Here is a 24,669-nt window from a genome sequence, read left to right as displayed (position 1 = left end):
AGGCGAAATACGAACTCACTGACAAACACTTAATGGGCAGAAAATCAAAGCATGAAGAAAGGCCCCTGTGTTGGGTTCGGGCCTTTGAAACTTCTTGGGCTTTGAAAAACTAACACTTGAGCAGGTTGGGTGGTTTGGGGGTGGGGTGTAAAAAAACACAGGATAAGTTTTTGTGGCCCACCCATTGATAAAGTCATGTGGGAAGTGTTACCAAACTGACCCAGCCCCGGAGCCCTGCTCCCTCCAGCCACAGTTTCACGTTGGCACAAAATTAAACACAGCCTCCTGCTCTCAAAGTGCTTTTTTAGAAAGGGAAGGAGTGGGGGTGGGAGAGTGAATAAGAAATCTTTACACTTGGGCAGGCCTCACAGCACGACCCAACTCCAAGCATCAGGGAGGGGCTGCTCGTGACTCCCAGATACCAAGTCCTTTGAGTGCCTTGCCCAGAGTTGTCCAACTTGCCACTTCATCTGATCTGTGGCTACCTTAAAATAAGCAAAGTCCAGGATCTATGAAAGTAATAATTAAACTAATAGCTGCAGAAAGCCTACGCTCCTACCCAAAGAAGAACACTGGGTACAGAATACGTGTGTGGGTATCAAGCGCAGGCTAACTGCTCCAATCAGGCAGCCAGAAGAACTCTACAACAGCAATTTCTACATCTTACCTACACTGTAGACTTCACTATCATGCTCATTTTACACATGGAAGACTGAAGCTCAGAGACTGAAGACTGTAACGCATCTAAAGGGCAAAGCCGGCAAATGGCACCAATATGGACCAGATGTTAGAAATAGTGACGGCATCTGAAGGGCTCCTGGGTGGCTCAGTCGTTAAAGCATCTGACTTTGGCTCAGGTGATGATCTCACAGTTTGTGTTGAGTTCCACATTGGGTGAACTCAAGCCTTGCATGAGCTCCACTTCTCTCTCTCTCCCTCTTCTTTCTCTGCTCCTTGTGGGATTCTCCCTCTTTCTTTTTCCCACTGCCTGTCGCTCACCTGAACCCTCTCTCTCTCTGAAAGGAAGGAAGGAAGGAAGGGGAAAGAAAGAAAGAAAGAAAGAAAGAAAGAAAGAAAGAAAGAAAGAAAGAAAGAAAGAAAGAAAGAAGGAAGGAAGGAAGGAAGGAAGGAAGGAAGGAAGGAAGGAAGGAAGGAAGGAAGGAAGGAAAACATCGGGCTTCTGATTTCAAGCTTGGAATCCAATTAGGAATTAATGTTTCTGAATTTCCACAACAGCTGTGAAAATGTGCGTTATTATTCTCATCTGTACCCAACAGAAAGCTGAGGCCAGAAGTTTTGTAACACGTCCAAAGTTCCCACACTGAGTCAGTTGGTCACTGGGATTTGAACCCCGGTCTGTCTTTTGGTTCATGTTTCTTACTCCATGACCTGACCCTCCCTTTCTTTATAAATGCATTCCCTGTTAAAATATGACCAACTGATTTTTTTTTTAATCACTTAAGGCCAGAACGGTCAACCCAACTACTACTTAGAGGTTCAAAATACAAATATTTATGTTGCTTGTAAGTGACAGGGTTTCTATTTAAAGTAATTAATTGCTACTGGTCTTAGAAGTGTGCAAACTTTCTTTGGTTTGATTATTTGTCCAGATTTTTGAACTGGACACAATCCAGATGAGACAAAACCGAGTTTACTATGAAGGCGTTTCCTACCTTTGAAAAGGGCTGCCATGAAAAACACTCGCTGTAGGCTGGTATGAACATGCAATGTTCTGGGTCTAGGGGTTCTTCTTGACAAATGGTCATTCTTCAAAGCTGGAAGGTCCAGCCCTTTCTTTACAAAAAGAAGACTGTCATGACCAAAAGCAACTCCACGGGAGAAATGAAGAAATCAGTGGCAGATCTAGTCCTGGTGCCGGGTTTCCTGAGCCCAAATCTAAGGCCTTCATTGCAATTTGACAAAGATGTACCGACAGTCCCTGAGTACTGGGCACTGTTAGGTGCTGGGAGCACACAGTATTGAGATACTACACTGTTTCTGAGTTTCTCAACATTGGAAAGTCTCAGGTTCCATGACAAAGGGACATCTGTCTTTAGGCTAACCGTGGGTGTGAAAAAGAACTTTGGATGGCCTTTCTTATTGGAAAGTGCTTAAAGGGAAAAAACCATTTTATTCTCCAAATAATATCGGCCACCTTAAAACTCTTAGCTCTGGCTGTTTTGGCCTTTTCATTTGGGCTTTGAAAGGGGTGTCAGATTCACCAGAAACTAAAAAGCAAACTAGCCAATAGCACATGATTCAAACCTTTCACAAAGAGAGTCCCAGCCCTCTTTTGCCGACATGATATGTCTAATTTTTTAGTGAGCTCCAATGTGCAGTTTGAACTCATGACCCTGAGATCAAGAGCCACATGCTTTACCAACTAAGCCAGCCAAGCACCCCTCGACGTGTATTTCTAGTAATACACCGCTACTGAAGTTAATAGGATTTATAATTGCTCTTCCCCAGGCCAAACTGGGTCAACTTCTTCCTCTTTTGGCCTTTCTTATCTGTAAGGATGAGAGTAAATTTTCATCCATTGGGTACCCATACTATGTGCCAGGAACCCTGTATACATCAACTAATGTAACTCTTAAAACAATCCTCTAAGATAATTATTAATATACAACCAATGAATTGAGGGCCAGAGAGATTATACTTTGCCACTGCTGATAAGAGCAATGTAACCAGGATCTATCATAGAATACCAAGACCTTTAAAGTCCATTCAGAGATGGGGCCAGTTAGCCTTTCTTGCTAAGTACATAGGAAATACGTCTATGTAGATATTAGCACAGCTACAAAGCTCTGAAAAGTATAGGCTGACCTTGAATGAGGATAAGAAGCAGGGCTCCCCCTTAGATGTTGAGGTGGACGTAACACAGATCCACCTACTCTCTCCTGCCTCAGTCTCCCTTATGACCCAAATGTGTTTATTTCCAATATGGCTCCCCAGAGCTAGGACACAGCAAGAATCCCATGTGTGCATGAGGTTTTATTAGCTCTGACATAAATAATCACGTTTAATCTTCCCAAAAACTCCAGGAAATGATGTCTTAACATCTGGATTACAGTACCACCAGCAAACTCCTATTCATCCTGCAAGACTTAGATATCTCTTTTACAAAGGATTCACTGAGTCATGTAAGCCACTCTGGCAGTTACTTTTTTCAATTTATCTGTGAACTTCAGAGTCAGGCAGACAGGATATCACGTCTTACTTCCATCACCTGCCATGCTTACTGTATGACCTTGGGCAAGTCAGTTTACCTCTCTGAGCTTCATCATCGTACAACAGGACCTTGTACAATACTTCCCAATATACAGAGTTCTTTGTAAGGACAGAGACACAGCTTATAAAATATCCAATTGCCTGGCTCCATAAAGGTTAGCTCCTGCTCCTGTTGGTGGAGATATACTTTTTAAGCAGGTATAAGATGTGATCAGAGTTCAGTCAAAAGCTCCCTCACGCAGCTGTGGGTTTGCCAGCTCCTTCCCAAATGCAAACTGATCCCACGGGAAAAGCAGGCTCATAAAATCCTATAATCCCAGGGACTTCTTGGGACTGTATAAATAGAAGGGGCTTCAACAGCGGTTAGCAGGACATGGCACCCTCATGCAGGGAAGAAATATCACGGCAGGAACCCAGCCATGTGTTGTCAAAGGATCACATGAGCCTGAACGGGTGGTAAGTCCATAAGGGTGAAAAAAAACCCTTTTATTTTCCCAACAGTTACGCACACACGCGTCAGCATGCAAGCTCCCACCCCAGCCTTGCTGCCCAGGTGTACACAAAACACCAGGTTCACATGGCGGTAAAATAAACAACATGTGGACTGGCAGGACATCAGACGCCTGGGAGGGCCAAAGTTCGAGACAGTCAAAAGGCAAGACCGGAGCCAGACGTGGTGCCAAAAATGAAGAGTTGGAGCATTACTGGAGATGCTGGGAGAACAAACTCATGCTGGCAGGCACCCAGGGCCACCAAGGCAAGCTGCACGGTCCGACCTAGGTCAAAGGTCACAAACTGGCAGCCCATGGCCAAATCTGGCTGGCAGAGATGTTCTGTGTGGACACCCATTGCTTTAATTTTTTTAATGTATATTTATTTATTTTAAGAGAGAGAGTGTGAACAGGAGAGGGGCAGAGAGAGAGAGAATCCCAAGCAGGCTCCACGCTGTCAGTGCGGAGCCCGATGTGGGGTTCGAACTCCCAAACAGTGAGATCATGACCTGAGTCATCAAGAGTTGGACGCTCATCTGGCCGAGCCTCTCAGGAGCCCCTATGTATATATTTTCATCTTAACCCTGTCTATGTGTTCTCCTCTAAGTCCAAGGATTTGTCCATCACATTCTAGCACCGTAATTATTCTTTTTCTGTAAGCCCCCTACACTGTCTTCAGAAACGGTCCATATTTTATTCATGTCTGTATGCCCAGCACAAAGACTAATTCCTAGTGTCGAGTGGGTGCTCCTCAAATGTATATTGTATAAATGTATACAGGAAACAAACTAAAACCCAGAGGACCTGGCTCTGCCCCAGATACAGTGTACGGCTGGTAGATCCCTTTCTCACCATCCTAATGAGTTTTAATCTGATCTCTCTCACATCTCAAATCCTGTTTTTCTAACCCAATCCCCTGAAACAACACACCACCACACGTCCTCATGAAGAGCAGACAAATCCATCAGGAAAGTATTTACGGGGAACCTAACCAGCTCCAAGTCTCAGGTTGTTGGGCTGGATGGCTGCGGAGACCCTAAACTTTCAGTTTCCTAATCTTTTTCATGTAGTGAAACTACAAGAAAATACTTTGTGGGGCACCCCCAGGTAAGGTGAGGAGGCTGTCACTCAGTGACTCGGATGCCCCACCCCACCCTGCCCGGCCACCCCGAGGGCTAAGGGACCCGTTTCAGCCCACCTCTGACCCACTTCCTGTGATCCTCTTGGGAATCGCTGCCCGGAAGAACGCTCCCAATTGGAGGAAGCACACAAATCTCAAGAAAGCAACTCAGATCCGGGTTGGAAAACCAGTTTTGCCACTTAAAATCCATGCAACCTTCAGCAAGCTGCTTAAGTTCTCAGAGTCCCGGTTTTCACAAGAGGAGGTCCATGCCCGCTTGGAAGGGCTGGGAGGGTGACAGGTCACGTGGTAGGCATTTAACAAAGGTTCGTTCCCTGCCCTCCCAGCCTGAAACCTGCCCTCCCAGCCTGAAAATCAACTATCCTGCTGTTTACATGATGCAAATCAGCCAGCTTAACTGGTTTCCTCAAGAAGGTCGCCAGACTCACCTGGTCAGGGCTGTGGCAGCTCAGACAGGGACCGTCACCGGAGTTCAGTAAGGCTGGAGCGATTCCAGCCCCGAGTGCTAGGCATAAGACCAGCCTCCCGCCTCGAGCACCCTCCCCATTCCCAGCCTGTCAAACGTTCCTTTTGTAAAACCCAGAGATCTCCTTTCAATCTGACAGCTACCACCTGCACAAATAATTCGGGGATGCAATTCTGAAACCGAATACAAGCCCCCAAAGTTGAAAAGTCTAAGTCCAAAATAAACCCTTTGACCTTCTGCCTAAATGCTTGCTAATCACTTTTTAATTTGTAGTGTATTTCCTCTCTCTGTGTCGGACTTGCAGGGGCTACATTTTCATTTCAGAAGTATCCTGGGAGTGAATGGCATTACAAAACACCTGATTCAAGTACAAGTCAAACTTCTTTCCCCACCATCTGAGGCTTGGTGTGTGCCCCACCGAGGTTTCCAAACTGCACTGGGTGGCAAAGTAAGTGAAGGAGAAAAAGGCTGCTTTTGAAGGAGAGTCCTTACTGAGAGAATCACGGGCTACAGAAATCATTAAGAGGTGGCCCCTGCCCTCTAGGAATGCATACTCCGGGGACAGCGTGTGCCTCTGGGGAGGCATACTCCTGATGCAGTGCGACAGGAATGTCCAGGGAACACGGAGGACACGTGTTAGCATGTGATCAGCAGCCAGCAGACACACGATACCAGTTTATCGCCTAATCCCGTAAACACATTTCAAAGATTCCTTGCTGTCATGTCAACGCCAACAATGCAGGTAAGGCCATACAAAAATAAATAAATAAATAAAATTTAAATTAAAAAAATAAAAATTCAGAACTGGAAAGATTCCCCCTGCCCCCTATGGCAAACAAGTTAACAATACTGCTGTTGCAAACTACCTCGTCTCCAACCCAAGGTTTAACCCAGAGGAAAAATGAGAAAAGGAGTCTGAGGGAGCCCATCTAATTCCACAGATGCTGAAAAGATGCTTAAAAAGGGAAAACCAGCAGTTAAAAATGTTGTTCACTCCAGAAGAAATGTCTGATTTGGGGGAAAAGGTTTCTAGTTTAATTACCACCCAGACTACTTACTATACATTGAAGGAAGTCGAATCCAAATAGATGGATCGGGGTCATTCTAGATTGTGTTTCTATCCTAGTGAATGAGGCAACCTTTCACCTACTGAATAATGAAGTCCAAGGAGTCAGAGCTGGGTCAGCTCAGCCAATGTCCTGGAGACGAAAGTGGTCTCCACGCCAGTCCCTGACTCGGTGAAGAAATGCCTGCTCTCACAAGTGAGTTGGGAGTACGAGCGAAGTTCCTTTGGGCAAGGCGACCTCAAGAAACAAATGCCAACCAACAATAATTGACAATAATAATGACCTGTATTCATCAGGGTTCATTCCGTGGCGGGCTAACTATATAGACTCCCTTCTGCTCTCTCAGGCTCTGTTTCTTCATGTGCAAAATGAAAGGGCTGGTTTGATGAGGGGGCTTAGGGACATTTCTAATTCAGAAGTTTGTGCCTGTAGCCTAGGCATTCTCTAAACGAACTGCAGGCTTCATTCCTGCATCGTTATGGAGCAGATTCGCCACCTGCCCGCCATCCCCCTGGAGTAACAGAGGAGCGTGCTACTTTCTTTTAAGTCGGGGAAGAGAGCCTGGCCAAGCAGAGCCCTCCGGAATTCAAAGGTGCTCATTTATAAATAACAGCTTCAGAAAACGGCCCCAAATCTGCAGGCCTTCCCATACAGACTGCATTAACCATCGGCAGCTCCTGGCTCGGTCAAAGAAGCAGGTTATCGGCAAAAATGCAGTGTGGGTTGGAAACAGGTGGGAATTCACATCAGCTACTGAAGCCCACTGGATCCACTCCTCGGTGATTAACAGCTGGGCCTCTTTCATTCCTCCTTAGTAATCCCTTCCGGGTAAGCAGTACCAGCTAGGCTTTGCCAAGGACCAAACAGAAGATCAGAAACACGGTCCCAGACCAGCTGAGCAGAAATGCCACCGGGGCCGGCTGGCTTTGCACAGGTCCATGCAGCCACCGCAGGTCCTATCTTTGGCTGCCTTTGCACAGACTGAGAAGGGGTGGCCCTGGCGAACTGGCTTGCCTTCTGCAGTTAGAAAGCCATGACTCTGGGGCCACCCTCAGTTGCTCTGGCAGCCACCGCCCCCCCCCCCCCGCCCCCACTGGGATGGGGATAACAAAATGTGGGCATTTTTAATCTCCTGATACAGGAGAAGTGGCAGCATTAAAAAAAAAAAAAAAAAACCCTAGGTAGTTTGCTATAGGAACCCTATTGTTCAGAGGGAAGCTCTTGCCAAAACTCTCCAGGAAGCCACTGCTCTGTGATGCATTTTTCAGCTGTTGAGAGAAAAGGGTAGTTCCTCGGATGTTTCTTCAGTGGTATTGGATAGAGAGTCCTTCTTCCAAATAAAAACATTAAAACTCCTTAACTTCCTCCCTACAACCTCTCCAAATGTGTGAACCAGGCAAAAGGGGAGAAGCAGGTAGTGAACCTCAAGGCAGGGAGGGCCTCCTCTGCACCCCACCTCCCCTCACGGCCCTGCCCACCTGACCTCTGTATAGCAGTAAATTACAAAGCCCTCACTGTTCTCTCTGCCCATCCTCCACATCCTCCCTACCTCGCCTCCGCGCCCCCCCCCACATACATTTTTTTCAAGGGCGAAATGCCAAATAACATTATTCCCCTTCACCATGGTATTGCCATGAGAGCTGCCTGGTATGTTTGCCTGAAAATTGGAAGGTTTTCATGGAAATCTTGGCCTCCACTACAGCTCTCCCTTTGTGGAAATGGACTTGGAAAGAAATGGAAGGGCCTCTAAATGGAACCTAACTGGGCAGACAAGAGCAGAGAGCAAGGCCCCTGGGATTGGCTGGGAGGCCCGAGGAAGACCTGACTGTGCCTTCGGCAGCCTGGAGCAGGGCTCTGTGCACCCTTGGAGGCCGCCTTCTCCAGCCGCCCATCTGTCTGAACAATGTGGCTCTCTGTAAGGGGCAGCCTCACGAGCAGGGACCCTACTACAGAACTTCAGGGGAGAGGGGAACACTGGAAGTGCATCATTACCCTAGGTATTCCTGGCTAATGACGTCCATAACAGAAACTGTTTCATAGCCCATCTTTTGTTTTATATATTTATTTTGAGAGACAGAGCGAGAGAGAGAGAGCAAGCATGAGCAGGGGAGGGGCAGAGAGAGGGAGAGAGAGAATCCCAAGCAGGCTCCATGCTGTCAGTACAGAGCCCAATGTAGGTCTTGAACTCACGAACTGCAAGATCACGACCTGAGACAAAATCAAGAGTCAGATGCTCAACCAACTGAGCCACCCAGGCACCCCCGAAGTCCATCTTAATCAACTGAGCACCACGCAAAATGAAAAATGGTTTTCCGGGTTTGGTCAGGTTTTGTGACAGTTTGGACTTAGCAGACTAGATAGGAGTCCCTCCCTTCTCTGTTGTGGCGGTGTGATTCTAGATAGTGAATTCGCAGAACCTCCCGGTCCTCATCAGCCAAAAAGGTCATGCAGCCCGGAAGGGGTGCTGTGAGGGTTTCCCAAGACAGGGTGTTTAACAGCTGGGCACAGCACAGAGTAGATGCCCTCCGTCTCTTCCTTCCCCCCAAAGCACGAGGAGAGGGGCACAGACTGCTGAGCACAGGACAGAAACCGTGAGAAATAATCTCTCCTATCACACTCCCTGTACCCCTGGGAGCAAAACCGGGTATGTGGGCTCCTGCTTGTCCGTCAAGACGACAGAATGGGTCTTGGGGAATTAATTATTCAACAAACCGGCCCTTCACAAATCCCATCCAAAGGAATGGTTTGATGCCTTTCAGTACACTGACTATACAAAATACTGAAAGACCAGCGCACTTCAAAAGCCTCACAAAAACCCAGGCCTGGGTTTGGCAGGAGTTCCTCAGCCACTGGGTTTTTCTGTGTGTGGTTTATAATAATATGCAAGCCCGATGCCAAGTCCTAATCTATTAAGGGACTGCCAATTAGCAGGGGGCTTAGAGCTGCAGGTTTGAGAACTGGGGAGCAGGTCTAATTAGGGTTCCAAATCATTCCTCTCCATCACCCCCTCTCAATCTGACACCAGGTATACTGGTCAATTGTTCTGCGTATAACCTTTCTGTATTTCGCAGCGCACTTTGTTTCAAGGTTCCAGGCCTGAAGGCTAGTGCTTATTTTCATGTCTGTCTCTAAGGGTAAACTCGGGGACTGGACCAAGTTATCCTCTGGACAGGGACTTTCAGACTTGGCCAATCATCAAAATCATCAGCGGCACTCAGGAAAAAAGACATTCCAGGCCCTCCCCAGACCTACTTGATAACTCAATCAGAATCCCCAAGACAAGGGCCTGAGAAGTCTCATTTTTAACAAGCTTTTCAAAGGATCCTATTCCCAGGTGACTTGGGAATCCCTACCCTAAAAAAGCAAAAACAGGGGCACCTGGGTGGCTCAATTGGTTAAGCATCCGACTTCAGTCTAGGTCATGATCTCCCATGGCCAAGTTCGAGCCAGAACTTGTGTTGACAGCTCAGAGCCCGGAGCCTGTTTCAGATTCTGTGTCTCCCTGTCTCTCTCTCTCTCTCTCTGTTCTGCTTCTCCCCCACTTGCATTCTCTCTCTCTCTCAAAAATAAATGAACATTAAAAAAATTTTTTAATACATAAGTAAAAAAAAAGTAAAAACAATCTCATTTCTGAACTCAAGGACTTAAACAATTGATGCATGATATACATAAAATGCAATTTACATATGCACACACCAAATGAATACAATTTTGAAACACAAGGAATAATCATATGTTTGCTGAGCACCTATTAGGTGAGAGAAGGGAGACGGGACAGCTGAGGGGAATAATGCCGTCAGAAGAGCTCACTGACTAGGGTACAGCAACCTCCCAACAGAAAATCCGGCCTTCCTTATGCAGGGAGCCTGTGAGGCTACACACCCGTGGCTCTTCCTCACTCTCTCTTTAGCCTCATGGTAAACTTTGCTTTCCAGTCTCTTTGCCAGGACGGCATCAAAAAAGAAACAATATGATTTCAGACACCAAACATCAGAGGCCTATCTTAGAAGGCGAGGAAAAGCCTGAGAAACATATGGTTTCAAGATCCAGGAGAAAATATGTGCCTTAGGACTGCCTAGTCTGAACCCACAAATGGAGTGGTTCCCTTTACAGCAGACAGGGCCCTGGGCTGGGTTTTGAAAGAGCCCAAGGTTCGAGTCTTTGTTTCTTTCCTGTTTTGTTTTGTTTTTAGTGTTTATTTATTTTTGAGAGAGAGAGAGAGGGTGAGCAGGGGAGGCGCAGAGAGAAAGGGAGACACAGGATCCGAAGCAGGCTCCAGGCTCTGAGCTAGCTGTCAGCAAAGAGCCCGACAAGGGACTTGAACCCATGAACCGTGAGATCATGACCTGAGCCGAAGCAGGATGCTTACCCAACTGGGCCACCCAGGCGCCCCATGTTGGAGTCTTTCTCAACTCGCAGCCCCCCTTCCTTATCTGTTAAAGAGAGGAGACTGGACCGTGTGGTCACACCCCAGAGAGTACATAACATACACCTTTTCCCTGGAGCCTTCATCAAAGTTCACTGCTGAAGTTTCAAGACTTGGAAGAACTGCAGCTTTCCAGAACACTCTGTAAGAAAAGCTAGACCAAATGATCTCTGACAGGCTCTAAAATTAGGTTTCATGTACATGGGCTTTCAAACAAGACTCGTTTCTTAGCCGGCTGAAACCGTGCTTCTTCTTTACCCTCTGCAGGGCTGGGTACACAGCAGAGACTCAAAATGAAGGAAGGGGTCTAGGCTAGACAGTGGCAGGGCCAGGCTGTTTTACAAAGAGGACTCCAGCAGCCATGTGGAGAACAGACTGGAGCACAGGGCCCTTAGAACTAATGCTCCCTGCTAACTGAGGTGTGACCAACCACCTTCCCAAGGAAAAGCCTTCTGCATTTTTTAGACACATCCCCATCAACCCTGAATAAGATGTATTAAGGCCTCCCACAGCCTTGACGCCACGCTAGGCCCTGGCCAGCGCAACTCAAATAAACACAGCCTACTCTCCAGGAGAGTCTGGGGCTCTTTCCCTCTCTGCTTTAAACACCTCTCTGAAACGGATTGTTGTAGCCTCTCTGTTCGGGCTCTTGAGTTACCTCAATACAGAGCACTATTCAGGAGCACACCTAGGTGTAGACTGCCGAAGGGGTGATCAATCCATTGGCAACTGACCTACAGTGGCCTGGTGAAGATCGAAGCGTGTGGATTTTGGAGTCAGACACACCTGGGGTTCATTTCCACCTTAACCAAGTCAGTACACCTCACAGTGACGTGAGAGGAATAAGATACTGGGTGCAGAGATGCTTAATGTAACACCTGGCACACAGAAATGCCCAATAACCATTGCTATTAGAACTATGAGACGGTGTGTCTTCTGTATAAAGGAAAGAGGCAGGTGTTATCTTGGCCCACAAAGAAATCCACTGTATATTTCATGTATAGTTACTGAATATGTAAGTTACTAAGCCTTTGGCTTTTTTATGAGATGTGAGTGAGTTACGATACAGATTATCTGAAAATGCACAGGGTTTGGGGTCGATTTGATTTGCATTTGAAGCTTGCATCGCTTTCTTCTTAGGCTTGTGACGTTGGGCAAGTGGCTAACATCTTTAAGGCCATCTGCAAGATGGGGATAGCTGAGCCAATCTTGAGGGGCGAGCGTGAAGTTGAAAGATACAGTACATATATAAAGTGCACTCAGTTCATGCTAGTGATTGTTATTGCTGACGGTCTTCCCTACAAAATACATCCGAATGAAGAAAGAGGATTAGGGTAGTCCTTTGTCCCCAAGTGGGAGCTCTCCATTTCCTTTAAAGCAGTCAAGGGCAACAAGATACGCAGTTTTCTAAAACACCAGTGTCTTCAATGTTTATTTCCCGCTAACGGAAAATAACTGGGGATTTTTCTCAACACTTCAGGCTGGTTTGAATGGAATGTCCCTTGGGAATGCTTGGGACCTTCACTTCATATTGGTAGCCTCCATGCAGATGGAAACTATTGGTTCACTTTCTCTTCATTCGCTTTCTTCCAATCAGTATTTATTATGCATCCACAATGAACCAAGTATACCTGTGAGAGCAGCTGGGGATAATCCCAGGGCACACCGTTTTTTTAACATTCATGTGAGGACGTGAGGAAAAGAACAGTGATCTGCCGGAGCGCACTCGGTGAAAAAGGGACTCGGGTGGGGCGCCTGGGTGGCTTAGTTGGTTAAGAGTCCGACTTTCGCTTAGGTCATGATCTCACGGTTCGTGGGTTCGAGCCCCGCGTCGGGCTCTGTGCTGACTGCCAGCTCAGAGCCTGGAGCCTGTTTCAGAGTCTGTGTCTCCCTCTCTCTCTGACCCTCCCCTGCTCACGCTGTCTCTCTCTCTCTCCTAGAAATAAATAAAAAAAAAAAAAGAAAGAAAGAAAAAGGGACTCGGGTGCAGCACTACCCCAAAGGTCCCCCGACTTACAGGCTACAGAAACAGCATCAAATATGATGGGTGAAATTCGATTCAATCCTGGATCCAAAAAGCTCTGTAGAGGACATACGGGGACCATTTTGCAATTTTGAGGATGGATCACGTGTTAGGGATTACTGAAGAAACGTTACTTTTCTTATAAAAAAGTGCATGTGGGGGTGTAGTAGGTACGCACGTGTGTGTACTCCTAGTTTGCCATAGTCACGCTGAAGAATGAAAAATTAAAAGGGATCTACAGAAAAGAGAAACAAGATAAAATAGTTGATGACCAACATGTAACACTGATTGGTTTTTTACTATGAAATGTGATCCACCTCCCAGGGAATTGCTGGGGTGCCTGGGGCCATGAGGAATGCAACAGGTTTAGCCCACGCTGTAGAACAATAGAAAGTTCTAAGCATAGTGTACTCGACTTCACTTCATTTTTAAATAACATGACTACTCAGGTTCCAAATGGTCAAGCAGCTAAATTTAGCAGTTAATAACCATCATCAAACATTGTCTCACACGAATCAAATTCAAATCAAGGAAGGAATTTTGTTTCTCTGTTCACGGCATTTTCAATTCATGAGGAGAAAACAGGATGTGAGGATAATGCACATTTCAGAATCAAGAAGCCTAAATTCAAAGCTCAAGTTACTGAACTTGGGACTCGTTCTCCTTGCATATACATGGAAGAGATATGTTATGCTTGAAGTGTCTCCTCCCCACCCCACCCCCTCAAAACGTGTGGCCCTTATTTAGAGATGGGGTCTTTACAGAGGTAATTAAGTCACAGTGATATCATTAGGGTGGATCCCAATCCAATATGACAAGTGACCTAATAAAATGGGATATTTGGATATAGAGAGGCACATACAGGGCGTAGAGAGAGAACACCAAGTGCACATGAAAACTATCTTCAGCCAAGGAGAGAGCCATGGCACATCTCTTCCATCACAGCCCTCAGAAGGAACCACCGTGCATCACTTTGAACTTGGCCTTCTAGCCACCAGAGTTGTTAAGACAATAGATTTCTGCTGTGTAAGCCACTCAGTGTGGGGTACATTGTTATAGAAGCCCTAGCAAACAGGGGCAACAGTACCTACCCCAGAGAGTATTAATTTGAGGGAGAAGTGGGGAGGAAAGCAAAAGGGAAAGAAGAGAATTCTGTGTGGTTACAGGTAATCCTTAATTCTGAATGAACATAAAGATGAATAACTTTGATTATGGCAATTCTTAGCGGCACAGAAAATCGTTATGTGTATCGGTATGTATATATACCTAAATAACTGAAAGAAACTCAAATAAAAATGGCTAAAGGGAAATATGCCCACATGGTAGTAGCATTTGTGTTAGGTGGTGAATTATGGGTGATTTTCTCCTTTTCCCCCAAATTTTGGGTAGTTTAAAACATCAGTGGTGAAAAAGAAACTCATAGATTTAGGCTAAAACATTTATGCTAGTGTAAAAATGACTTGGGTTTGGGGCCCCTGGGTGGCTCAGTCAGTTAAGCATCCAACTTCGGCTCAAGTCATGATCCGTGGTTCACGAGTTCAAGTCCCATGTCCAGCTCTCTGCTGACAGCTCAGATCCTGGAGCTGCTTTGGATTCTGTCTCTCTTTCTCTCTCTCTGCCCCTCCCCTCCTTATACTCTGTCTCTCTCTCTGTCAAAACTAAACTAAAAAAAAAATTTTTTTTAATGACTTGGGTTTATCTGGGTTTTTTTTTTTAATTTTTACTGAACAAATTATGTATACCAGGCCCTGAGTTAGGCAACAGGAATACAGAAGTAAAAAGAGAAAGTCCCAGGGTGCCTGGGTGGCTCAGTTGGTTAATCCTCCAACTTCAGCTCAGGTCATAATCTCATAGTCTATGAGTTAGAGCCCTGCGTCAGGCTCTGTGCTGACAGCTTAGAGCCTGGAGCCTCCTTCAGATTCTGTGTCTCCCCATCTCTCTGTCCCTCCCATGCTCATGCTGTCTCTCTATGATAAATAAAAACATTAAAAAAAAAAAAAAAGAGGAAGTCCCTGCCTCCAGAGTTCTGCATAAACCTATAGTTATTCTCTATACCTCTCCAAATATGTATAGGAATATGGTATTTTCTCCAAATCTTCATCTACCATACAAAACGCTCCAGTTCAAAGAGGGAAAGAAAAGTTGTGTGTGTGGTCCAGATATCTACAAATACATCGGAGACTTTTCTTCTAAATGTCATTGTTCAATAAACAAATCAACTGTTATAACTTCTCTGATTAAGCCCAGTTGTCAAAAAAATACCACTTGCAGTGTGAATCAAAAGAGAGAGCCCAGCTGTCCCTACATCTCATGACACCTACTAGTGTGAGAGTAACCTAACCTGTATGCATTTCAAGGCCCTGGCACCTCTGAATTCAAGTGTGCTTGACTTTGCTGGTCTGTAAACCAACTAGGTAGAAACAATACTAGTTAACTGCCACATAAATAATGCTACAAGGCACAGGCTTAGATCTTGACTCTCGAAAGCCACTCAACATGGACTACATTATTGCTGCACACTTGGGGCACGGAGCACAAATATTTAAGGTCATTAATCTATGAAAAACTGTCCCTTCTTGCTCACATCTCTGAGTCCTATCTGTTTCCCTGAAATCTTAGTTTTCCAAATTTGTGACCCAGAGCTGCTGTGCCATGTCTAGGTGACAGTCCCAGTTGACCTAGGCCCTCCCAGAATCCTCTCTGTTGTCAATGGTTCTGCCAAACCCACTCATTTCCTTCTGTTGTTCCCATTGTTCTCTCTCCACCTCCCACCCCCACCCCAACCTTACCAAGCAGTTGACAGGAAGTGGGTCTTTACTGCTCATGGAAGTTTTTGCTTAGTAGGTAGAGTTTAGATACATAAAAATGAAGAACAGGAAAAAAATGAATAGGATCTGCTGGAATTTATTTTTTCTTCTGTGAGTTACATCGCTGAGTCTCCCCCATGCTTATGACTCTTCTCTAATCGAACTGTCCCTGCAGGGCTTGGTCAGTTTGCTGCTGTTTAGAAAATCTGTGAGATGAGTATTAAAAGTCTCACTTCACCAGGGAAGGTCAAATTTAAAAGCCTGTGGCTGGGAGAGGGTCACATGTATGTGAACACGGTGGAAGGTATTTATGAAGGAAGGCAGTCTCCTTCATTTCAAATCTTCACGCTTTGGTCAACTCAAGTTTGAGCTCCTTTAGACAGGAATTGTACTCTTTTAACTCAGCTCTATCAGCCTCGCAGATAGCAGGTGATGCGTAAACGTTGCCGGGAGAAGCGGGCGAATCAATGAATTTGTGAATGTCGTCGCTTTGGGTCCTGAAAGGGAAACCCTTGGTCTCAGGTCAGACATCCTTGCTAGAACGGTCATGTCCGTGTGTACCTTTGTGGGTCATTTCCCTTTTCTGCCAGTAGACACACTAGTGTGAAGTCTGCATCTTATTGGCACGCAGATTAAGCTGACAGACGAAAGATAACAGCTTCTGAACCCGCTTTCGAGGGTTTTGGAATAAACTCACTGTATGGAGAAAGTTTACACTTCCTCCATCGATCCCACAGTCCCTCTCCTCCTCAACAAGTCCCGGGGCGCTGTTCCAATCCCACACTGCTCTGTGCTGAAGCCAGAGCCCCGTTTCCTGCCTCAAAAGGCCCTTTGTTCGCGCCCTCTTTCCAAATCGGCGTATCCTGAGCTTGAACCCTCTTGCTTTTGAGAACCCCGATGCCTTGGCAGCAGCAAGCTTTGCCAGCAGGTCTGTCGTCCTAACAGCTTTCAAAACCCTCAATGTGCGGGCATGTCTATAGCTAAGAAACTCTTTTTCATGGGAGGGGGGAGAGGGAGTATTATTTTAAGAGTTGCAAAAACAACTTCAAATTGACTCTTTAGTCTTTAATTGCTACCAGAAGACTGAGAACTTCTTGTTCCCTTGTATTTAATTAAGATGATAGTTTTAATCAACTCTAAATGATATCAGTTAATATGCTCAGCTTAATCTCTCAGGCAAGTTTGGCCTCAGACATTGGAATGCATTAAAGACAAAATCCCAGTGGGCACTCTCCTCCCCCCCCCCCCCCCCTGGAAAACACCTTCCTTCTGCCAGAGCAGCCGGCAAGGTAGCTATCTGGGCAGCTGCCGTAGGATTCTCTGGAAGAACTCCAAAGCTGCTTTTCAAAGATCAGATAAGCTACATCTAATCCACACTTTGTATACTACACCTGCTATAAATCCAGGTAGCACTCTTGACTACACTTATCTGTTCTGAGGCTTGCCAATCATCTCTGACAGATAACAGTTTCCAAACAGAAAGATTGGTGGGGGGGGCAGGGCAGAGGTTAATGTGGAAGAGCCTGCTGTCTGCCGGGGCACCTTCCAATCTTGGGACAACCTCTAAGAGAGGGATTTCCTCCCCCCATTTTACAGATGAGGAACCGTAGGGAGGTTACAACTCTTCCCTCGGGTTGTAAGCTAGCAAATGGTGGAACCAAGATTTGAACCCAGAAGGGTCCCAAGTCTCATCCCTTTTCACTGCTTTTTGTAAAGTGTAACACTGTAGGCAAGAGTTAAGCTGGGGGAACTTGTAAAGTCAATCTCTTCATCTCTCCTCTTATGCTGAAATCCTGGGACAGGATTCAGCCATTCCATACTGTCAAGACTCCCAAGTCATTGTGCCAGGTGTGCTCTTTAATATTTTATGACCACAGGAGATCTTAAAGGCCATCTAGGGACGCCTGGGTGGCTCCATCGCTTAAGCGTCTGACTCCTGATTTCAGCTCAGCTCATGATCTCATAGTTAAGTTCGAGCCCCGTTAATCAGTGGGTGGAGACTGCTTGAGATTCTCCCTCTTTCTCTGCCCCTTCCCTCTTACTCACACTCTCTCGGTCTCTCTCAAAATAAAAAAAATAAATAACCTTGAAAAAAAAAATGGTCTGTTTAAGGTGCCATCAGATAGGAGGTGAAAGTACCCCAGGGTGGATGCAGTGAGGGAATGGATGAATAGAAACCAGCCATCAGAATGGATACTCTTTCCCACATGCAGAGAGGAAGGGAAGGGAGGGTGCTTTGAAGAGGGAAGACGTGATCAAAGGCCAGAAGGCAGACATCTGTGGGGTGTGTCTAGGAAACAATGAGAGCAATATGGCTGAAGGTGGGTGTCAAGGAGAATACCTGTGTATTGAAAACAAGGCTGGCAGGAACTAGAAACTGTTAACAGTAGATGCCTCTAGGGATTAGAATTTTGAGGGGTGATGGGTAAGAGTGTTATTCCCTTTGAACATAATCGTATTTTTGGCATTTTGTTTTTACTGTAAGAATGTATCACTGTGCTCTGGTATGTTAAGGTTTAAAAGGCTTTGTAGATTACTGACACATGGGGTCAATATCTGATCTGCAAAATAACCAAATCCATAGTATGCAGGGATGCTTTAAAAAAATTTTCTAATGTTTATTCATTTTTGAGAGACAGAGAGAGACAGAGCGCAAACGGGGGTGGGACAGAGACAGGGAGACTGAGAATCCAAAGCAGACTCCAGGCTCTGAGCTGTCAGCACAGAGCCCAATGTGGAGCTTAAACTCACGAACCGTGAGATCACAACCTGAGCTTAAGTCAGACACTTCACTTACTGAGCCACCTAGGTGCCCTAGGGATGCTTTAAAATAGATACTTACTGGATTTAAACTTGAACAAACACATTTTATTTCCTCTGAATTTTACCCATTTTCCAAGACCGTTAACTTCTCTGAGCCTAGTTTTCCCATCCATAAAACAGGGGTGGGCAGGGGAAACCCTTGATGCTTGTGCCCCAATGCCTGCAGCATTCTAAGACTTTTCTAAAGGATGGCCATCAGTACCGGTCAGGGCTGAGAAAGAAGAACCACTGTTGGTGTGATGGCTTATTTGACAAGGGTGCCTAAATTCTCCCGATTTGCGGTCCAAACAACTGTGATGTTACAACCTCGGTCCCCCTAGATCAATTCTGCTACCCCTGTACAATGTCCGTGTTGTACCTCTAGAATTGTATGTGCCCAGTGTCTGCTCCAGAAGACTCATGGGCGGGGACCACATCCAGTTCATCATTACCTGGTATATTAAAGATCCTCAAGGCATATCTGTTGAAATGACAAATCACGACCGTTTATTCTAGGGCTTTTAATGATAAAACAGATTAATATTAATAATGCTAATAATTAATGACACAGTACCAAACATAGCTGATGCTCGATTAAAACTACAGCAAGACAAGATATCATACTAACATAATCTTTGAGGCAACAGTCATAGAGAAGGAAAGTTACCTGGCCAAGGTGATCCAGTAAATTAGAAGGTTAGGACAGAAACCCAGATTTCTTTTTCCCAGTTTGGGCATCTTTCCTCTGCAGAAGGCTTCTGCTCTCTCCATGTAGAACCCCACCTTTAGACAGGACCAGATGAGAAAAATCTCTCATTCTAAAAGAGCCTTAGCTTTTAAGGTACTTGGGTGGCTCAGTTGGTTAAGCGTCCGACTTTTGATTTTGGCTCAGGTCATGATCTCAGGGTTGGGAGATCAGGCCCTGCCCTGCATCGGGCTCCAGGATGACAGTGTTGAGCCTGCTTGGGATTCTCTCTCTCCCTCGCTCTCTCTGCCCCTCCCCCGCTCACTTGCTAATGCTCTCGAAAATATATTTTTAAAAAAGAAAAGACCTAAAGTTTAAAAATAGCCCTAGCTTTTAAGGGAAGCTAAACACCTTTTTGTTTAAACGGAAGCTATCATGGTTAGTACAAATTCAGCCTGCTGACCACAAAACACTGTATGAATCAGAAACTGAACTCAAAATATCTAGTGGCATTTAATTTCGTTACATACTCTCAATTCTCTCAAGTTCATTAGTACTTTATGATGGGCTGTTACAAAGTCTAGCAAGCAAAGGTTTTTTCCCATTTCATCACACTGACTGGCAGGAAGCATGCAGTAAGTACCCAATGTTTAGCTTTATAATTATACTTAATAATGTAGCTATTTATAGAAAGAAGAGATAGCATGCCAGTGGCTACTTTAATTATGGTAGTAGAGGCGGCAAAAATGTTATTACTTCTCTTTCTTGCTTTTTGTCTCTATTTTCTAACATAGCTTTTTGTTGATATTTTCATACAATTTCTTGGGCATCTATTATATGCCAGGAAGTCATAATCTATTAAGATGGAATTATACAAAAGTGAAAATAAACCAAAATGTTCTACCTCAGAAAGATCAACACAAAGTGCTATGAGGGTCCAAAGAAGGTCTTAATTCTGCCCAAAGGAAACAGGAAGAGGCTTCACAGCCTTCACTTCACTTGAACTGAGTAGGGGAGGTTATTAAGTAGCACACAGTGAGCAAAGGGAAAGAATGACAGTGGGGAAGCGGAGGAGCAGCCACAGAAGGGAGATGCCTGGGAAAAGGGCATTGAGAAGGGGAGTCTAGGGGGGACTGGGAAGCCAGCCTTTCCGAGAAGCAGAAAAGGTTGGTCGGGGCCTCACTTTGAAGGATCTCAAACATATTTAAAAGTTTATTTTCTAAGGCCATCTGGGTAGCTCATTTGGGTAAGCATCCAACTCTTGATTTTGGCTCAGATTACGATCTCACGGCTTTGTGGGTTTGAGCCCCACATTGGGCTCTGTGCTGACAGCATGGAGTCTGCTTGGGATTCTCACTGTCTCCCTCTCTCTGCCCCTCCCCTGCTCATGCTATCTCTCTTTCAAAATAAATAAACCTAAAAAAATAAATAAAAGGTTATTTCATAGTCAATAAGAGATCATAAATGTCCTGGTCTGAAGAAAAGGTCCTATGCAATCTGAACTGCTGTTTTAAGAAACAGCTTCTTGGGGGCGCCTGGGTGGCTCAGTCGGTTTAGCTTCCTACTTCTGCTCAGGTCATGATCTTTTGGTTTGTTAGTTCTAGCCCTGCTTCAGGCTCTGTGCTGACAGCTCAGAGCCTGGAGCCTCCTTCAGATTCTGTGTCTTCCCCTCTCTCTGTCCCTCCCATGCCCATGCTCTGTCTCTGTCTCTCAATAATAAATAAAAACATTTTTAAAAAATGACTCCTTTATCCTTAAAGTATATGGGAAGGGAGACACTATCACCTTAGAAATAAAACCTTTAAAAAAAGGTTTTTGGCCACAAGTATGTGATAGTATGCATCTAAAATGAGATAGAAACAGGAGAATAGAGGGGCGCCTGGGTGGCTCAGTCGGTTCAGCATCCAACTTCGGCTCAGGTCATGATCTTGTGGTTTGTGAGTTCGAGCCCTGCGCCAGGCTCTGTGCTGACAGCTCAGAGCCTAGAGCTGCTTCAGATTCTGTGTCTCCCTCTCTCTTTGACCCTCCCCCACTCATGCTCTGCCTCTCTCTCTCTGAAAAATAAATAATAAAAAATTTTAAAAAAAGACAGGGAGAATGGAAAGAAGAGAGCAAACTCAGAAGATTATATATACATGCACATCTACATATACACATATATATGTAAATATATACACACACATATATATTCATTGAACAATACATATACGGTTTTATAGCCTAAAGCATTTCCTATATATTCGTGACACCATACCTTTGGTCTCAATAGCTCTAATAGGTTGGCTGAAAATGAACTGTCACACCCTCTGTATCATTCCTAAAGCGGTAGTGGTTTGCCAGAGGCGCCCCCATCCAATACAGCAAAGCAGGGAACAGAGCCCAAGATCTGCAAGGAGCTGCTTCCTAGACTCCCCATTTTAAGTTTTTCATTTAATTATCCACTCAAGACACCTGGCTCTGTTTTCTAGGTCAACTGATTGTGTACCTATCTTCTCATATCTTCCCCTTAAGGGCAGGATCAACCTCTCCTGACTCTTCGTATCTCTCTCAGCCTTTGTATGTATCTCAATAAACACTGAAGGACAGATAAGATAGACCAGGAGAGTCCCAGGAATGTTCCCATCTATAGTTTTCTGACAACAGAGAATGGTCACTAGCCAAGAATGCACTTTCCCATTGGTTTTTTTGTGGGTATTTCCCATTCATCACTGGTCCACGGGGGAGGAACAACCCTTGCTATGACTCTGATGATCCCAAGTGCCTCTAGCCAGCTGCACTGCCGCTCTGCATGCTAAGCTTGAAGGGTCTGTACAAAATGGGGCGCTCTCAGTCCTATTTAACTTCTCCCTGGGTCTGTGTTTGTCAAAGCTTCATGCCAACTCTGTCAGAAAAAGAAACGCCACAGAACTTCTTTTAGGAAAAGGAGAAAAAGACCTACTTTATACACTTGCTCTCATGCTAATCACACCATCATTCAACACCAGATGAATAGGAAACCTACAATAGCCTGGGAAATACACAGAGCCTGTAACCAAAGTGCAGGCTACTTACTTCACTCAAAATGTTGCATTTCCCGGTCTTTTTAACTCTTTTGGGGAAGACTGATAAGAAGCAACAAGAGAAGCCGCTGTCTCTACACAGAAAAGTCAATGCATTTCTGCATGAAATTGGCAAAATGCTCTCTTGCCATGGGCCCTGCCCGTCTCTAATGCTCTACAGAGCTGGAGCTGAGATTCTACGATGCATTATTTTCAGTAAAAATGGATGCATGGCATGAGTGACCAGCTCAAAAACAGATTCCAGCAAAGCACTTCCCCTGGAATCTTAGTAAACAATCTTTGCTAGTGATTAACTAGTTGAATTATTAATATGGTGTGTCACTACTCACCAAAAAGAGTTGAGACAGGCATTGCTGACTAGGTTGAGAGAAAACTAAAATGAACTCCAACCCCCTCCTTCATAGAGTTATTGTGAAATTCAAGTCAGTTAATGATGCCTGTAAAGCCCCTTCCATTACTGCCTGCCAGAGAAGTCTTCGGCAAAATTCACGCCCTTCCCCCTTCTAGCCTGAAGGTTTTGAGTCTAATCTCTATCCTCCAGGAGTTTACAAAGCAACAGGCAAAACTAAAAGGGGCAAAAGGCTCCAAATCCCAAATCACACTTGGAACACTTCACAAGGCCTGATCATTTCTTTCTAAAACTTTCTGGCTGGCTTGCTTTCTACATAAGCTTATTACTGAAAAGAGAAGTCAGTGCAAATTCCAAAGCCAGGCTTCACTTTTGGAGGAAAGAGCAAAGGTGCTCACTGGTATTCTTATCCCAGGCACTCAACCATTTTCCAATTGCAGGATTCCAAGGAAGCCACTCAACCTCTCCAAAGGGCAACTGCTTCATTTTTAAAAGTTAGTTACAGCAGTATCTCCCCCCTTCAGCAGCTCACAATTTGAAAAGCTACACGGACATGTGTGACTATACCAGAAGGCTCAAAAATGTTTTCCTAGTCTTTTCCCAGTTGGTGTCTGGAGAATGCCATTCTGCATGTGGTGGTATTTGTGTTTGGTTTTGTGAGCTTTCAGGGTTTAGGCAGCTAGAGATCTAGAATGAGAGAAATCAATTGGGGCTAAGAAGAATATTTACATTCAAATTCTCAGATGCATCATTTGATGGAATCATTCAGTTAAAGAGATTATTAACTAATAATAATAACTGGATTTCACCACCAAGGCCAGCAGCAGAACTGCAGACAACACATTTAAGGCAAAATCTTAACAGAAGGTTTTTCAACCATCAGTGGCCCTAAGGAAAATTAAACCAAAAGATCAAGATGGCTTATTTTCCCACGGGATTGAAAGCCCAGTATTTGGAATGTTTTGACCCAAGAAGCATTAATTTCCCAGCCAGCCCCTGGGAAACATGCATTCGCCCAATGCCTATGAAACAGATCTTCCAAAGCAATGGTTTACCAGGTAATGAGTGGAGCCCATCCCTCCTGCCTAGTTATTGGAGTCACTCTCTCCAAAGATATTTAAGCAAAGAGCCCATCAAACAAAGACTCAGCTAAGTTGGTAACACCCTTGGAAATATTTTGAAAACCCCAACTGGCTGGAAATAGGTACAGTTGTTCAAAAGACGACACTATGTATTTAATCAAAATGTCCATCAGGGTCAAGAGGACAGCCAAGACCAATGCCATGATGAGAACTGATGCATCAGGTCATTCTTCTCTAGAAATCAATGGAGGCCAAATTGACCAAAACAGCTACTGTGGGTAAGTAAGTGTCTATTGAAATCCAGGGTATGGCTGACAAGTATTTCTGCAACTTCCTGTTGGTGGTCACCAACTCCACAAAAATGTGGGTCATCTGTGGGGAAGAGGTTACTGGTAGAAGTTCTATTCACCACATTTAATGAAGGTACTGCACCCCCAGCCACTAAGCAGGGAAGGTCACAGTATCTCAATGGGACCCAAAGGTTACATCAAACCACAAGCATACCACGTCAAGCCCACAGACAGAAAGGGTCACTAATGCAGTGACCCATTACTGTTGCCTGCTGTGGGTGACAAAGGCTTGTTTCCAACCCCTCTTCCCTGTGGGCCGCCTTCCCATGACCTGGCGTTTCCTCTCCTCTAAATTCACAGAGCGGCTTATCCATCCAAGAATGCTCAACCTTTTCACCACCAAAGATATCTGCCACTCCCTTCTAGACTCTCTGTGACCTCTAGAAGAGGTCCTAATTTACCAAGTAAACTATATTTTGTATCATTCTCCACTTTTGTTAAACGAAGCAAGATGAGAACAGACAAGTGTCCTTACACTCGAAGTCCTGGCACAGAACGCCAATGCTCTGACTAGTTGAGGCAGAGGATGATGGTCTGAGTTAGTCTAGACTAGTTGACCACTGGTAAGTTCAATGTTCAATACATGTTAGCTATGTTTGAAATACTGAAAACAGCGTAAGATGCCCCATAATTACCCTAGTAAAGACTTACAGGTCCAGAGAACCCAGGGTGAGAATCACAAATAGAACC

At 45.0% G+C, this 24,669-nt stretch overlaps 1 protein-coding gene and 1 long non-coding RNA gene across 4 annotated transcripts in view; both read right to left on the bottom strand.

The window, feature by feature from the left end:
* The window catches only part of PLPP3 (phospholipid phosphatase 3), an 84,501-nt gene that overhangs the window by 45,464 nt on the left and 14,368 nt on the right, over positions 1-24,669 (bottom strand). The gene's annotated exons all lie outside the window — the stretch shown is intronic.
* On the bottom strand, positions 15,734-19,340 carry LOC120235555. 2 transcript variants are annotated; one of them, XR_005529449.1, is made up of 3 exons: positions 19,122-19,340; positions 18,834-18,935; positions 15,734-16,149 (listed from the first exon to the last, which is right to left on the bottom strand). It is a non-coding gene; the product is annotated as an uncharacterized LOC120235555 (long non-coding RNA). The 2 variants fall into 2 exon arrangements; XR_005529451.1 differs by lacking the exon at positions 18,834-18,935.

This window comes from Hyaena hyaena, unplaced genomic scaffold (assembly GCF_003009895.1).
Source record: "Hyaena hyaena isolate Hyena2069 unplaced genomic scaffold, ASM300989v1 scaffold_5, whole genome shotgun sequence".
Taxonomy (NCBI): domain Eukaryota; kingdom Metazoa; phylum Chordata; class Mammalia; order Carnivora; family Hyaenidae; genus Hyaena; species Hyaena hyaena.
Note: the sequence above shows the minus strand (reverse complement) of the source record. Positions and strands in the feature narration are given on the sequence as shown.